General features: G+C 46.3%; 1 long non-coding RNA gene across 1 annotated transcript; it reads right to left on the minus strand.

Annotated features, from left to right (window-relative positions):
* Window positions 1-13,340: 13,340 nt before the first annotated feature.
* Window positions 13,341-16,508, minus strand: LOC105853823. The gene is made up of 2 exons (XR_001145595.1): window positions 16,330-16,508; window positions 13,341-15,325 (listed from the first exon to the last, which is right to left on the minus strand). It is a non-coding gene; the product is annotated as an uncharacterized LOC105853823 (long non-coding RNA).
* Window positions 16,509-16,920: the final 412 nt, after the last annotated feature.

Consider the following 16,920-nt stretch of genomic DNA (forward strand, 5'->3'; position numbering starts at 1 on the left):
AGTTAACCAAAAAGCTATAGTCCTCCAATTCAGAGATCTCCTACCTATGAGTTACCTAGAGGAAATAATTTAAAAGATGAATAAAAACAATCTCTCGAAAAATATAGTATCTAAGGACCACAGAAGTAGACACCAGATTTAGAGCTTACTGGCAGTATAAACAAAACATACACCAGTTTAAGGAATATTATGTGACATGCTCAAATTATAATTTTGAAGACAAAAGAGCAATGGTTGTAAATATAAGTGAAGTCAATGACATTTTCAGTATATGTGTGTGTGTGTCATCATTAGAAACAGAAAGCTGCTTAAGGAATTAATTGCAAGAGATGTAGAGAGCATTTGGGGGATTGTTATTTTACAGATACCAAGATTTCCCCAGAAGTCTGAGCCGCCTGAACAACCCAGTCTTGGGAAGAGCCCGAAGACTGTGGAGGGGCCCGTCACTGCATGTTCTGGGATCTCGGTCTCGTCGAGTCACCTAGTGGCTCATAAAGCTCAATGGAGACAAATGATGTGTCCCGGGCCCATCTGGTCCCAGTGCTCTGCAAGCTTTGTTGCTTGCTTCAGAGGGGTCTCCCTGCCTGCAGGGAAGAGCAACCCCTCAAGGCCTCAGAGGGTGAGGCAGGGCAGTGCCCCCCAGGAGAGCTGTGGTTTAAGAAGGGCCTCTGGGGAAGGAATAGGACAAAGAACACCGGCAGGTGCTTCAAGCCGACTTTGCATAATAATGTTCCAAAGGGGAAATCCTGAAGAGGACATGGAGCTTGGAAGCTAGGCGCACTTTTAATGTAGATGCTCTGTTAATATCATATGATTTTTAACATTCATCTTTTGTTCATTTTCACTTAACTTCTTAAAAACATTTTATCATTCTTTACTTTTTTAAAACCCTCCAGCATCTTTCTCCCAGACCACATTTTAGCTAGTGAACATTCTCCTAAGTCTGATACCTCCCCTAGGTTCCTTCTGCTTTATGCTAACTCTGGCTTATTCAGTAGCCTCGGGTCCTGGCTACAAACACACAGATCTCATGTCTGGAGGTCCCACTTCGGTCTTGCTGGTGATTTCTTAGTTCTTAAGAGCACAGGACCAAGGCATTTTTCTAGTTCAGGATTTAAGGGTGACTCTAGCCACACTCAAAGATTTGTGGTTTGAGTTTTGATTTGTTTGTTTTCCTGAAAGTCCTTACTAATCAGCTTCTATTTCTGGAGTGGGGAGCCTGAGGCCGTCACAACCAGAGACAGTCACAGAGGAAGTGTCACTCTCTCCCAAAGGGAAAGGGGAAGCTGCTAGAACTCTGAAAAGAGGCAGAAAAAGCAGAGTCGTTCTCAGAGGTGGCTCCACGTGGACACAGCCGGAGATCCAAGTTTTCTCTCCCCGGGCGCCACCCACCCCATTGCCTGAGAGGAGGAGTGTAGGGCTGATGGCCTGCCTGAAATAAGCTAATCGTTTGTAAGTCAAATAACCAGGCCAAGCAGCTGCTTGCCCACCCACCGTCTTGGACTCGCACCTCCGCCTGGCCTGGACTCGGGGCTCTGCTCTGGGTGGGGCTGTGGATCCCCACTGAGCAGGCGGGGAGCAGGCGGGAACCTTCGTCCCTGAAGCACACACAGTCTTAAAGCCAGGATTACCTCAATAAAAAATAAAATAAAATAAAAATAAAACGAAACACACAGAGCCAGGTCCCGGAAGACTCAGACACAAGCGCCGGCCATCCGCGGAGGCCGCTGCAGAGACGTCCAGTCAACCTCCCTCGGCGTGGGCGTCGCCAGACACAGCCGCGGCTGCACTGAGTCCGCTCCGGGGTGCACGTGGGGAAGGACCTTCACCAGTCAGGCCAACAAAGAAAAGGAAAGAAAGCGGACGGCGCACGCAGGAGCTCATCTCTGAAAAATGTACAAGCGACAGTACCCGAGGGGAGGGCGGCGGAGCGCGGAGCCCGGGGGTGGAGGCTTCTCTCCCCTATGCCTTGTGGACACACCTGCCGGCTTCGGCTTCGTAAGCGAATGATTAAGGGAGAAAGGCCGCTGGGAGCCCACCTGGAGGCGCAGGAAGCCCGCGAGGGCGCGTCCTGACCCCAGGGCCTCGGTTTAGTGTCTCTTGTGATTCCCCACCAGGGGGGGGGGGGGCCCGGCAGCCCTGTTCCGGCCCCTCCGCACACGCACGCCGCGTCTCACCTGCGTCTCACCTGCGACCCTCTCACCTGCGGGTCCTCGCGCCTCGAGTGCTGGCCGGCCCCCAAGCCCGCCGGTTCCGTGGTGTTTTCCGGAACCACATGTTCTCCTGCAAGTGGGGAATATGGGTTTCCCACGTTCGTGAGCTGTGCACAGGTTAAAGAGAAATTTGGGACCTATAGCCATGTGGGGCCGCTGGAGCCCAAGAGCCTTTTTGAGCAGGCGGCTCGGAACTGGGTGATTAGGAGCCGTGGCTCTGCGCCCCCCACACTACCGCAGGGACCCCCACTCTGCAGAGACCCTGGCTCTGTGGGGACCCCTGCTCTGTAGTGACCCCCACTCTGCAGGGACCCCGGCCCTGCGGGAGCCGGCTCTACGGGACCCTGACTCTGGGGGACCCGGCTCTGGGGGACCCGGCTCTGGGGGACCCGGCCCTGAGGGGACCAGCTGTGTGCCCCGCTCTGTCACAGAGAAAGGCGGAGCAGAGCAGGAGGAGGTGGCGAGCTCGGCGGGGCCTGGCGCCTTGAGGCGTGTTCTTACCTCCGCGCTGATTCTCTAAACTTGGGGCACCTTGGTTCTCGGGGTGCTCGGAGGCCAGTCCGGAGTTTGTAAGTGGAGCGCTGCGTTCCTGCCCGTAGATGCTGGGCTGTGGCGCCAAGCGCTGGTCGGGCGGGTTTAACTTCTATCGCTCCCTGAGGCTTCGCTCTTCAGGTCAAAGTGGCCTCGCATCGGCCATACTCCGCTCTGGGCGTCTCGCTGACCATCGCAGGTGCATCCTTCTTCAGTTCGCAACTAACAGCCCGAGTCCCCTTCAGCAGCCCAAGTCCCTTCCCGGAAATACCCACTCTCTCCCTCCGCCCGCCCTTCTAGCTTTCACTTTTTAGTCCGAAAGTTTATTTGGGTTTATTTCGGCCATATTTGTTTTCTGCCCGTACGCAGAAGGGAGAAGCGCAAAGAGCGTCTTCTGCCGTCCCCTAGCACAGGGCCTCGGGGGCCGCGTGTCGCTCGGCAGCACAACTCCATCTTCCTCTCGTCTTTGAGCAGCGTTCCCTCGTATGCATGCTCCAACTACAAATTCTCTCGCTCCCGTCACAGTATTTCTTGATTACTTTTTTTGCATAGAAACTCTAACAGTTAGGGCTCTAATTTTGCAAGCCAGGACAATGCACTTACAAAAAAAGGTCTCAAGTACTCTTTTACAGCGTCATGCCTGTGACAGCCAATTCTGAACCTCTTATTTTGGATATTACCTAATCTTTTGCTGGTTCTTGTTTGGGTTGTTTAGACTGTTGTGTGATACATCCACATCAAAGGTATCACCTGGCAGCAGACAAAGTGAGTTTGGACAAAGGACGGCTCAGTGACCTCTCCTGACTCAAGACTGATAAGAGACTGGCATTCTCTGCAGCCCTAAGACGAGGAGCTGACCCGCAAGGGACCTCCAAAGGTTGTCCACGGAGAGCTGTTTGGAAAGATGATACTAGAGACTCTGCCACCATCTTTGTGAGGCATTGCTGTGGCTACAGTTACGAGAAGTTTTCAGGTTTTCTGCACTACAATTGCGTGGCAGCTTCTGACGCCAGCTTGAGGTGTCTGCATGAGGCTGACATGCACATTCAAAAAAGGATGCCCGTGCTAAGTTCAATAAATTCTCCCATCTCCTCATGTCCTTATGATTGTATCTGCTTGTGATTAGAATTTTCAGGACTTTCTGAACTTTAATTTTCAAACAGACAGTGTAGCGTTAGATAGTATCCAATTTTAGAAAAGACAGTGAGAAGGAAAACATAAACTTAGATTTTGTGGAAGAGTGTGTATGGGCCCAAACATTAGAAAATAATAGATGTTAAGGAGAAGAGTTCAGCACAGTTACTGCATGAGTTAGCTCTTGGATTAGCTCATAGATTGTAAGGATCAATTGTTGGCTTTATAAGAAGATGTTAACCTAGTGATGTTCCCCAGTCAATAGGTTCAACCCAATCTTTTTCTGCTCAGAATAATTGTGTCTCTAGAATCATGAGGCAGCCACAAAGTGGAAATCGATACCTACCACGATGAGTTGTGACTCATAATAGCAAGGATTATTACGAGTTACAGTCTATTAGTAATATAGGACTTTTCATATCTAGAAATGAAGTATATAACATGTTAAAGCTCAGAACATTCCTCAAAAAAAAAAAAAAAACACCAAGATGGGGTGATGGGGGGATGTAGGTAGGAGATAGTCCCCCACAAGGAGCGCACCCCCAGGACCTGCCCATCAAAGTCTCAGGTAGAGGAGCAGTGAGCCATAAAGATAATCAGCAGGTAGCTGCAATTCGCTGCTGAAAGCTGTTGGCTGAATTATAATGTGAGGAGCCAAGGGTTCAGGCACGGGTCTCCCACAGATCTGGGACATGATAATACGAAGGTAAAAGTCTCAGTTACAGCAGACAGATGCGGGCACATCGCGATGCTGGTCCTGGCTCCCGTGGGACCCAGCATGGGTGTGAGCTCTAGAATTGAGACGCAAGAGGCGGTGGCACTAGAGGGAATTACATTCTCTGAAAACTCAGGCCGGAAGCCTCAGCTCCTGCTGACTGTCTTTCTGAGGCCGCTGGGGGACAGAAAAGCTGGACGGGGCAGCGAGGGAGCCAGAGAATGGATTCACTGAGAATAAGACGGAGCAACTCTACTAGCCTAGCTTTGATGACTTAAATTTTAGGTTCAGCACTTAAGACACAATCAATTACTGAAGAAATACTTCCTTGTCTACACAAGATCCGAAGAAGGCTGAGATGGAGATTTTGTTTTAATCTCACTTTTAACAGATCGGAGAGCAAGAGAGCTTGTCTTGTGAACAAATCTTTCCAGGCAGAGGGTTTCAGGCTTACATGGCTCACCCTTGCGTATCTGTGTGGGAAAAAAAACAAAAAGAAAAACAAAAAAACCTAGTACCTTGCTTACATGACAAGTTTTTTTTTGTTTGTTTGTTTTGTTGTTGTTGTTTTTTTTAAGATTTTCTTTTATTTATTGATGCACCACCTGGGAGGCCCCTGCATGACATTTTTTTTCCTGAATGATTCCCTGTTTCTGGGTACAGATCAAGTGAAAAAGGGATGGATTATAAGTCACTCTCAGCACAGACTGAATGAATACCTCAGGCTCAAGGCAGCAGAAAGAGCCCATCTTCCTGTGACCAATCCCAACTCCAAGGTGACCCACATGGCGCGGCAGACCTCTCCTGACACACCCGCTGCTCCCCTCAGCAGTGGACTTCGTCAGTCTTCCTGTTCTGCTCCCCGCTCTGTCTCTGGTGAATCCTCTCACTGCCCTTTTACCTCTGACCTGTACCCCAGTTCTGTGCATAAATAAATAAATCTTTAAAAAACAATGAAGGGTGGCTTGGTGATGGGAAACCCGCAGGGACTACAATTGAGATGGTAAAAAAAATGTAAAAATATAAAATAAACTGTTATAAAATTAAATAAAATTAAATAAACAAATGGTCATGTACTCTCTTAGAAAAAAAAAAGGCCCTTTCAATTTATTTTCATTAATGCAGAATTTTTGTGGAAAGATCTATTTTATTCCCTGTCACCTATGTTCCTCCATAAATAACACAGATCTATATCAGTATTTCCTGCTTCTCTATTTTTGTCAATTCATTGATTTTTTTTAAATATCTCATCCCACAGATTTTGTTTACACGGGGTTTAAGCATTTTAATTTTCTTGTCACCTTTGAAGTGATACATCAAATGACTCTGAAAGTTAGAACAAACGGGAACAGGTGCAACTCTGCCTTTGACTGAACAGGTTTGGCTTGCTGTCAAGTACAGACTAAGCCATACTTTCATTTAGGAGGCTAAAAGAAACTCGATGTGGGAGTAAACAACAGTGGCCCAGGGCACCCTACTGGACACTGTGGTGAGATGGTCCTGTAGTGAGGACCCACCCCTGGTCGAGGCCTGAGGTCTGGAACCTCTCAGCAGCTTCATCCTTCCAGAGTCCCCGTTGCATGGTGATTCGTGCATGATGATTGTCTGGTACTGAGAATTATCCACTTTGTCCACACCCAGCTAAAATTCCTTGCAGAGAAAAAACTACAATTTCATCCTATATATATATTTTTTTTCACCTTGAAAGATAAAATGACTTTGAAGAAGAAAATAAGAAATGTTGCAAAACACAATTGCACCTTTTCTAATGAAATGACAAAGTTGTTTCCATTCAAGAAAGCATTGTTGACAAAGCCCCATAGCTGGGGTTAATGGTGCTGTCTTTGGGGCACAGATCTTGAAGCAGAGCGAGTTTGGGAAAACTGAGGGAAAGATGTGGAGAAATACACATGGACGAGGTGATGTGCGGGACCCGGAGCCCAGTGACAGGATCAAAGCGAGAACTGGCCGGCGGGGCGGCTTCTCTCAGGCCAAGACAGGCGCCAGCCTGGGGACAGCTGTCCCTGCGGGCTGCGGGCTGCGCGCACGTTGCGCCCAATATGCAGCTGTTGACGTGATCAGAAGACAGGAATGGGAAGGCCGGCCCATGCTTCTCCTCCTGACCAGCAGAGAACAGCTGCTGACCGCCCTGGGCCGCGAGGGTCCCGGGGATGTGGCCTGCGGAAGGTGCGCCCTGCGCCAGGCAAATGTGTGCGAGACCCACTGAGCACAGTCTCAGCTCTGGGCGGCGGCTGCACCTCTGGCTCCCCTGAGGGTTCCTTGAACCTTCTGAATTCAGAGAGAGAAATATTAGCTTTCGTAGACTTGTCTTTAGCAGCCAAATTGCTTCTGTGACCGGAGAGGGTTCGAGTCTTGCCCTTCGCGGTTCTTCCTGCTGTGATTCCTCGTGTCCCCTTACCTGTGTCTTTAGGTAATCCTGCCCCAAGTTCTTCCTCACTTGGGGAAGTTTACTTGTCTCCCCGCCTGCACTCTACCCTGTCTCTGGAAAGTTCCCTAACACCCTCACCCCCACCTGGACCTACACCCCAGTTCTATAAAATGAATAAGTAAGTAAATATATTTTTCGGACCCTCCCTGGTGGCGCACTGGATTAAAGTGCAGCACAATGAACCTCCCTGCAGCCAGGGAGTAGCCCACAGGGTGCAGCAGACCTCTCCGGTCTTCCCGCTGCTCCCCTCAGCGGTATATGTCAGTGGATCTGTCTATTCTGCTCCCCACTCTGTCTCTGGTGAAATCTCACACACCCCACTTCTGGTCTGTACCATAGTTCTTGTCTGCATAAATAAATAAATCTTTTTTAAAAAATAAGTACATGTATTTTAATTTAAATATTAAATACAACTTATAGGACATATAATTGCATGTAGAACACGCATAAGTCGTAAGTGTCCAGGTTAACGATGGTCACGAAGCATAACAAGCATGCAAAGTGCAAACAGAAAATCACAATTGCAGTTTTCCGTTCCTTCATTTCCTTCACTTCTCAAATGTTCACCCCAACTATTTTCAATCTTCTTATTTTTCCTGGAAATAATTGGCATGAAAATACTGTGCCTGACTATGAATATTCTATAAACTCATGTGTGTACATTTTCCTGGTCATAGAAGTAATGAATTAGCTTTGATTTACAAATGGAGCTATTGCATCTAGTAAAGGAGAAGGTAGGTGTAAGGATGAGGAACCCCGCAGACAAGGGTTCTGGAAACATCCCTCTGGTGACTGAGGTCCTGAGGGCAGTAGGTTTGTCTATAAAATGCAGGGGCAAAATCGGTGCCTCTGTGAATACTTCATTATACAAACAAAGAAATGCAAATTCGCATAAGCTATTTTCTAGAGATTCTTATGTAAATGAGGCTTATCAACATTTGCTTTATTTTCATGTTTTCCTTTTAAATAAACCATTCATAATTTGGGTAATGACACTTATTAACATTTTCCAAATGTGTTCCAGGAAGTAGAAAGGAGCTATGCAACTATATATTACACAGAGCTTTTCAAAAGACCCGTATAAACCTGTACGTATAAAGAAAATAGTTCCAGAAAGACTTATCTTGGAAATTATAAAGTGAAAAATCACAGTATTGACATTGGGAGTGACTTTTCAAGGGCAGGAAGTTCATCTCCCTCTCAGATGGCCTCTGTAGTGCACGTTTCACGCATCGAGGCGATGACCAAGTTAACCTTGCCTCTGGAGGTCTCTCTGTTTGTTTGTTTTTATTTTCCTTTCTACTTTTATATTATACTTATAGTTCAAACAACAAATTTCAGAGCCACACAATGGCGTACCTACCCTCAATTTAATACATTTAGAAGTCATTACTAATAGTTTTCTTGCTTGTTTTGAAAATGTTGCAGTAACCCAAAAGCTACAGGGTTAGAAAGATCACTTCCTTTTCTATGTCTCCATTTATGTGATTAGAAGGTGAGAACAATGTGTCCTCTCTACTTTGGTCTTTGGGATTTTCAGACTTAATGAGTGCAAAAAGTTTCTAAGGACTTTGCAAGAAAGTAGGTTTATAAATAGTATTAATGACATGTCTGCTAGATAGCAATGGGAAATGTGTGAAACATTATTTCCAAATATCAAAAAAAGTCAAAATGGACCCTTTCATCAGCTCTTAACACTAACCTCTCAGAAGATCAAAGGCCCTTCTCCTTTCTGTATATTCTCTGGTGCTGTTTAGTTCAAATTTTTGAAACAGAACATGCTAAAATGATGGGAGAAGGTAGGTAACATTAAGAAAATATATAAAGGTCCACTAGAGAGCTAGAGAAATAGCGTCTCAGATAACATGCTAAATATTGCTTTAATAAAAACACCGACGGAGCCCTGTTCAGAACAAGATGAAAATGGCCTCGTTGACCACAGCCAGCTTACAGCCAGTGTTACTTCAGAAGTGGGGAAAACTACCCGGGTGCTCTTTGGATTCATCTTCTGTAGAGTGTGATCTTGGAACTGGACAAGGAGAGAAAAAGAGCGCAAGAGAGCCCAGCGCAAGCCACGGGACGGGCGCCCCGAGGGAGTAAGGATTTGGGCTGAGGGCCCTGAGGGAGAGACAGCCTGGGTCACCTGAAGGGCTGCCAGAAAGCAGTGGGGGGCAAACCCCCCTTTTCATCTAGATCTGATGCCAAGGGGTGATTTTTAATGCACTGAAAGAAAAATAAACCCTTTGGATTAACTGTTGGACTTGGGGCGTTCTCAGCCCACCTACCTCAACCTGGCTCTTCTACAGGCCATAAAACTGACACGCAACTCTTCAGGGACTTTTCCTCAGCCTTTGCGCAATGCAGTATCTCATTGCATCAGTAGTTGAAAACTGAGCAAATGGTGGACGCTTCTGGTGCCTCAGTCTCCCCCTCCACGGCCCCTAGAACGTCCCACCGCAAGGCCAGCGTGTAACCATTTCAGCCCAGAATTCTGGCTTCTCTTGACACCTGGAAAAACTAAGGTTGTGCGTGATTCAAACAGCTCCCGCCTGGCCACTGCGCGGCCCTCCGCGGCTGTGTGGAGATAGTGGCTGCGGGCTGGGTTCGCGGGCTCCCGGGCTTCGTGGTACTGACCCACCCAAGCACAAGCCCTTCCCCGAGCTGCCACAGAGCGCCCTCTGCACCCCGCGACGCTTGCTTTGCCCTTGCGCTCCCTCGGGGACTGGATTCCTAAACCATTTGCTCGACTCTTGTAAACCGTGATGGCGATCCCGCGGGCTCACGTCGAGTCCTGCGGGGGTCGCTGCCGGCGCCCCAGCCCCACACCCTCCACCTGCTCACAGCTTCCCTTCCGCGGTCTGTCAGTGTCATTCATTCACACCCACCCTGCACACACACCTCTGAAGGGCAGGAAACAAGACGAGGTTGTTACCCGGATGCCACACGAACTCTGCCCAGCCCCACTGCGTACCGGGCTCTTGCCAGAGCCAGGACCACCGGGCAAGCTCAAAATATTAATTGCTGAGTTCCTTAAATGCCCCATCTGTTGTTATCTTAGCTGTTACAATCAGCATCGATGCACATCCGATTGGTGGAAACAAATCTGTCGCTTCTAGCTGAGCAAACAGTCACTCAGCCTTAAATTCGCCCTCTGGGCTAGTCTTGTCAAAAATGCTTCTGGAGGGTAGAAATCTGCCCTCTGTTCAAGTGCTCCAGACTTGTGCTAGCTAAAAGCATAGTTACCAAGAGGGGTAGCTATCGCGATTTAAATCAGTTAACATGAAATAATATAAAAAATAATTCAGTTCTGTAGCCACAGAAGATAAATTAAAATCCAAGTTTTCATGACTAATGCACAAGCTGGGGCTGACTAGACAAAGCATTTCCATTATTCCAGAGAGTGATAATGCACACACCTGTGTCAGACTGTCACACTTTACTTTTGAGATTTGGGAATTTTTTTTTTTTTATCTTTCCACCTTTCGATGATTGAGGTCAGGCGGGCTAACACAGGTGTCTCTGTTTTGCGGTTATAGGTTAAACATCTACAAATGTGTACTTTCACATCTTGCCAGCACGGGGCCCCCCAAGCCCTCCACCGTGTTCTGTCCGGCCCCTTTCCTTCTCCCCTCCTTTCTACTACCGTCCCCTTCTTCTTGATTCGGTTTTGTAGTCAGAGGTTAAGAGTTTATGGCTTTTTATTTTGACCCTTTGTTGTGCTTTTCTATAGTCACATGTAAATCAGCAGCTGGAGTTTGTGTCTCCCCAGCTGACTTACTCGGCATCATCCTCTCCAGTTCCATCTGCATCGTCAATGGCTCGCCCTCTTCATGACTGAGTAGTATTCCACTGCACCTGCCCACCGATTGCTCTGAGTCACACTCCCTTGTAAGTTTCCTTCGAGGACATTTCTTTTTTTTTTTTTTTTTAAGATTTTATTTTATTTGTGCATACAGAGCTGGGGTACAGGCCAGAGGCTCAAGGGCAGTGAGAGGCTTCACCAGAGACAGAGCGGGGAACAGAACAGGCAGATCGACGAAGTACACTGCTGAGGGGAGCAGCGGGCGGGTCAGGAGAGGTCTGCCACGCCATGTGGTCACCTCCGGGGCAGGCGGGAATCGAACTCATGAGGAAGCGGCTTTAGATTCTCAGTGCTGTGCTTTACCCCGCTGCGCCACCAGGGAGGGCCCCGAGGACATTTCTTTTTAAAGGTAATATAACAATTAATTACTCATTGGTTGGTCAGTCCTTATGAAAACCCACCCAATAAATAGAATTTACTTGTTTAAAGACAGCCAAAGACTTGCATTATTTTCACTGAAAACATTGCCTGCTGCACTGATATGCACACACACATGAATTCCATTTGATGGGTTTTTCATTTAATAAAATGCATAACCTCTGTTTCCACAAAGGTCTTTAATATGGGTTGCTGGCAAGGATAGGTAAAAGGTTTTACTTAGCAGAAACATATATTATGAGATACGTGTTAGAATATTTATCTGTGCATAGAAACTTCTCTAGTAAAACTTGTCTGTGCCGAACTGCAAACCTTTATCACTTCCTACCAGGCCCCTTAATTCCATCATAATTTTTTCCTAGGCTTGTAGAACTGCAAGAAATTATAAATCCTATGCATCTTCAAACAGATTGTTTGATGCTGCTCAGTGGCCTCGTTTTTATTGAGTTCCGTGGTCACCTATTTCCATCTTCACTTAAAGCAACTGGTGCTCACTAAGTGATCTCTTTTGCTATATGTTTTGAAACATATAAAGCATTAGATAGAGCTCCGTATAAAATAGTGCTGTCTAGAAACAAGAGGGCAAGATTTGTGAGAAAAATAAGCTTTTAAACCACTTCATTTTTAGTTATACAATGTGGGACATGGGGGCAAATGAGTCATAAAAGGCAAAACAATTGAGTTCCCACAGTGCTAAATTAAGAATTTATAGTCTGAGTGATATCTCTGTAACCTCATTCAATTTTCTATTATTGCAGATCTTAAACAATTATGAGCACAGATGACATAGCAACTTTCACTTATAAATCTGCAAGGGTAATGCATGTAACATGCAAAAGTCATTTTGATAATAATGTTAATTGGCCTAATGTTCTCAAAACAAAGAAAAATTGTGATGTTCAAAGAAAGCGATGTTTTGAGCAAATGGGTCAGGCTACCATATTTTTAATTTAAAGCCAATGGATCATTTACTATACGCATCCATTGAGAAATAGGTCCCGCTTCTAGAGGAAAAATAAGTATAACCTAAAGTAAAATAGAATTTAATACTTTCGCAACGACAAATAAGTACAATGATTCTGTTAAATAAATAGTAAACATGGGCCTGTGGTGATTCAATGCTTTCACACACAAAGGGATTTTGGTGTCATGCTCTTTTTCAAGAACTTGGTCATAAAAATCGATCTGAAATTATATCAGACTAATGGACCAGAACGGAAGATGTAGATCACACATGACAGTGATCACAGAGGCAGATTTTTCTGGCCTATACGTGTGTACTTTTTCGTCTTCCCAGTGAATAAAATCATCTTCAGCAACAACACAACAGCTTATTGGTATAAGGGGTTGAGGGATTTTGGAGAAATAACTACTTGTAGGAGAGGTTAATTCATAGTCTTTCCCTGCTTTTTCCCATCTTACTATATCGACACGTTAGGTGGTTTTGCTGTTGACCAAAATGTTATTTGGGAAAAAGAAGCATCATTCATGTTAAAATGTGCACTGCTGGCTAGTCTGCTCATTGGGCCTCCTTGCCTAATAAACACATTAAAAGGAGTATGACTGTTTTGACAGTAAATTCAACTAGGAAAGAGGAAAAGTTAAAGAGGTAATAGAGCCATAGATTTTCTGGGGGCATGTTTGTGATGCTCCTTTGGTGAATAATCATGGCAGTTTCTTCCTTAATGTTCAATGTATTGTACCACTATTACTTTTTGAGAAAACCAATGGAATATAAAGCCAAATCTTGGATATAAGAATTGAAAATGCCGGGCTCTCCCTGGTGGCGCAGCGGGTTAAAGCACAGCACTGAGAAGCTAAAGCTACTTCAGCATGAGTTCGATCCCCGCCTGCCCCGGAGGTGACCACATGGCGAGGCAGACCTCCCCTGACCCGCCCGCTGCTCCCCTCAGCAGTGGACTTCCTCGATCTGCCTGTTCTACTCCCCACTCTGTCCCCGGTGAATCCTTTCACCCTCCACATCTCTGGCCTGTACCCCAGTTCTGTATGAATAAATAAATTAATTAATTAAAAAAAAAAGAATTGAAAATGCCTAACTGAAAAAGAAGGTACATTTTAATGATTAAATTGGAATTGAATTGGAATAATTAGAGTGCTTTTGCATAAATTTGCATTATCTTAAAGCTGAAATTCAGCTCCTTTTCCAACGTCAAGCATGGAGACTAAACTAGATTAAAGCTCAGAAGTCAGCTGTCAAACACATCTCTCTGCAGCTGTAATATAGTAGATAGATCTTTACCTTAATAGTAATAATTTAAGAACACGGATATTTTCTTGCAGTGACATGAGTTTACAACATTATGCGATTTAAGGCATTTTTTAAAAATACAGAATAACAGCATATAAAAGAGTTATGTTAAACGCACCACTTATATCAAACAATCACTTTCTTTGTTAAATAAATTTTAAAAATGTATGAAGATATTGATAAATTGAATAGTAATTCTATATAAAGAATGCCTTGTCTTCTTTTATATGTAATCCAATCCACTCATAAGCCATTATCTATCTAAAGACATAAAAGATACAAACTCTACAAATTAGCCTGGAATCTGCTACTGTGAATTATAGACTCTGAACTTTGTCAAGGAGAAATATTCTTAGTCTGGGACCTTCGCCTTTTACAGACACGTCATTAAATGTTGGTCACAGAACAGAAACCTCCAGAACTGGTTCACAAGTCTGCAAAGAAAGATGAGACGTGGTCAGCGCTGCAACTCCTTTGTCCAGAGGTTCTTAAACATCCGCTACAATATCTTCATTTTCACTGGATATTTCACGTTTCGCTACGTGAAGATGGAATCCCGGGTCACCTGTGTGGGGGAAGCAGCGTCACGCTTTCTCTGTCCCATGGAACCGCTCTCGTTCCTCTGCCATCAGTATGAAAGTGACCTGTCTGTGTTTTCTTCTCCTCAGAGGACAGTTCAGAAGCGCGACGACAGAGCGAGCGGTGGCGCCGGGGCAGAGGCCTGAGGGCCGGCTGCGCCCGTCTGTGCCGGGAGCCGCACGGCCAGTTTTCGCTGCAGTGACCGCTCCTCGTGGCCATGGCCTTCCGCCTGTTCGGCGGCGCGTATCTGGGCACAGAGCGCAAGCCAGCTGCACTTGCTCTCGGCGTTTCGGCTGCAGTCACAGACGCCTTTTTAGGGCATCGGTGCATCGCCACCCACGCGCTCCAAGCCTCTGGAATCTGGACCCGTCCATGGCCCGGGCTAGAAGTCTGAGCGTGCCCGACGGGCAGAGGGCGCATTTACCCCAGCAGGGCCAGAGAAAGCCGGCGAGGGAGGGCAGCGCCTTCCCGTGCCGCCCGCGCGGCTCCTCGCTGGCCAGGGCCCATCGCACCGCTGACCCCCGTGGACTCCTGGGACCGCGGAGCTGAGAGGGTTTGGTGCACCACGACGGCGCTCGGAGAGGACCGAGCCCAGAGGCGGGCGCGGGCCCCGCAGGCGGGAGGCGCTGCCGGGGGAGCAGAGGCTGCAGGCGGGGGCTGAAGCAAGGTGGGTAGGAGCTCGCCCAGGCCATGTGTTTGCTTGTGACTTGGGGGCTCCCGAGAGAGGGCGGGTGACACCGCGCACCGTGCAGGTGCAAACGAGGTGCTTGCCACGGTGAGGTCACCTGTAGACAACAGAGACGGGGCGGCAGCATCTCCTCTCTGCCGTGGAATGGCGTCGCTCTCACCCAGGGAATCTTAGGTCTTTCCTAAGGTCAGCCATTCCGTTAGTCAATGGCCTAGAAAGAGTAACAGTCGCTACTTTATAAATATTCCCCTTTTGGAAAACTTTTTAATCATCAGACAACTAGCCTGGCCGGGCTTTGCGCGTGTTGAGACATTGAATCCCCTTGAGAGCTTGAGCCAAAGTACAGGCATTGTACACCGTGAGCAACTTTCTGGGCAGACCAAAATGTGCAGCGTGAGAGGATTTGTGCTCGCATGCCCTCAAAGGCTAGAGCTGGAGATCCAAGTGGACATGGGGGAATAGGGTCAGCGTCCTTCATACATCCCCACTCTGCTTTCTCCTTAGTTTCTATGACAGACTAAACAAGACATTAATGAGAACAAGCAATGAGTGAATGGTCATTGCTTATCTTATGTTTTGCTTGCAAATCTAACTATCAAGTTCACTTATTAACTTATTAAATTGATTTCACTGGACAAGTCAACCTAGACATGAATAATATGTTTTCAACAGGATCAGTTCATTAGAAAATATATTTGAAGACCCTCCCTGGTGGCGCAGCGGGTTAAAGCACAGCACTAAGAAGCTAAAGCCACTTCAGCACAAGTTTGATCCCCTGGAGGTGACCCACATGGCGTGGCAGACCTCTCCTGACCCGCCCGCTGCTCCCCTCAGCAGTGGACTTCATAGATCTGCCTGTTCTGCTCCCCGCTCTGTCTCTGGAGAATCCTCTCATGGCCCCTGCACCTCTGACCTGTACCCCAGTTCTGTATGCAATAGACAATATGCTCCACTTGGTCTCTACGCTGAAGTGTCTCTAATTTAGCATCTTGTAGAGTTGCTTTTTAATCTGTTGTGGACAAGCTGCAATCAAACCAAGCAAGGTGCAATAGAAGCAGTTACTTTTATTTCATCTGAAAAAAAATAATTGCCTCTGCTAAATTAGTCCATAGATCTTGGAAAGGATATTCAGGATAATAGGAGAAGTCTAACTTTTTAGTGCATGCTGGCAAAATTAATAGATACCAGAATAGAAATTGATTCAACTTAAATGCCAAGAGAACAATAACTCAAGAATTTTCATTGTTCCATCACTTATAATATTGATTTAAGGAAATTTAAGCCCACTGGGCTGGACCTGGTTTCCACCGTTTCCAGAACTCTTTATGACCCCATGAGGGCTCCAGTTTTGTAGTAAAATAGACTAAGTGAAGGCATGTGTTAGAGAAACACTACTTCCTAGTGTGAAAACTATCGCTCTCTGCCAGACGTACTGAGAACACAATGGTAAATAGATATGTTTGCAAACAAATGACTATTTTTTTTTTAAGAATCACACAGTGAAATTATACCTTAAACTAATCAGTGCATGAAATCTGCAAGGGTCATCTGCCTCGGTCAGCTGTCGTGGGTCTGTAAAACAAATAACCAGCATGAATGAACAGAAAGTGTGGGGTTATGGAAACCAGCACTCAACACCCAAACCTGAGGCTGCAATGTTTTCACTGCGCCATTTCCAAGATCTAAGTCATTTCAGAAGCACACCCAAATAGTATTTTTTTAATAAATGCTATTTTTATGAAAGCTTTGTATGAAATTTCAATGCAAACAGACAAACTCTCAAGTGCAGGAAAAAGGAAATCACCAACAGACAGAGCTCAGAGGTTTTCAGGACAGAGTCATTTCTCTGCCTGATTCCACAGAAGTGGTGCATTTGCACAGCTGTGGACCGTGCAGCACGGGGCCAGAACTCCCGTACAAACCTTGGGGGTGACGTAGGCGTAGAGTCACTTATGATCAGAAATGTAGAGGTGGAGCATTGACAGTGGGAGAGGTAGAGGGTCTGGGACAGTCTCCACTTTGCTGTGAACCTGAACTGCTGTATAAATTAAAGTTGACGAATTCAGAAATAAAACGTAGGTCAGCAGACACAAACTGGAGGG

This window comes from Condylura cristata, unplaced genomic scaffold, assembly GCF_000260355.1.
Source record: "Condylura cristata isolate star-nosed mole 26May11 unplaced genomic scaffold, ConCri1.0 scaffold00018, whole genome shotgun sequence".
Taxonomy (NCBI): domain Eukaryota; kingdom Metazoa; phylum Chordata; class Mammalia; order Eulipotyphla; family Talpidae; genus Condylura; species Condylura cristata.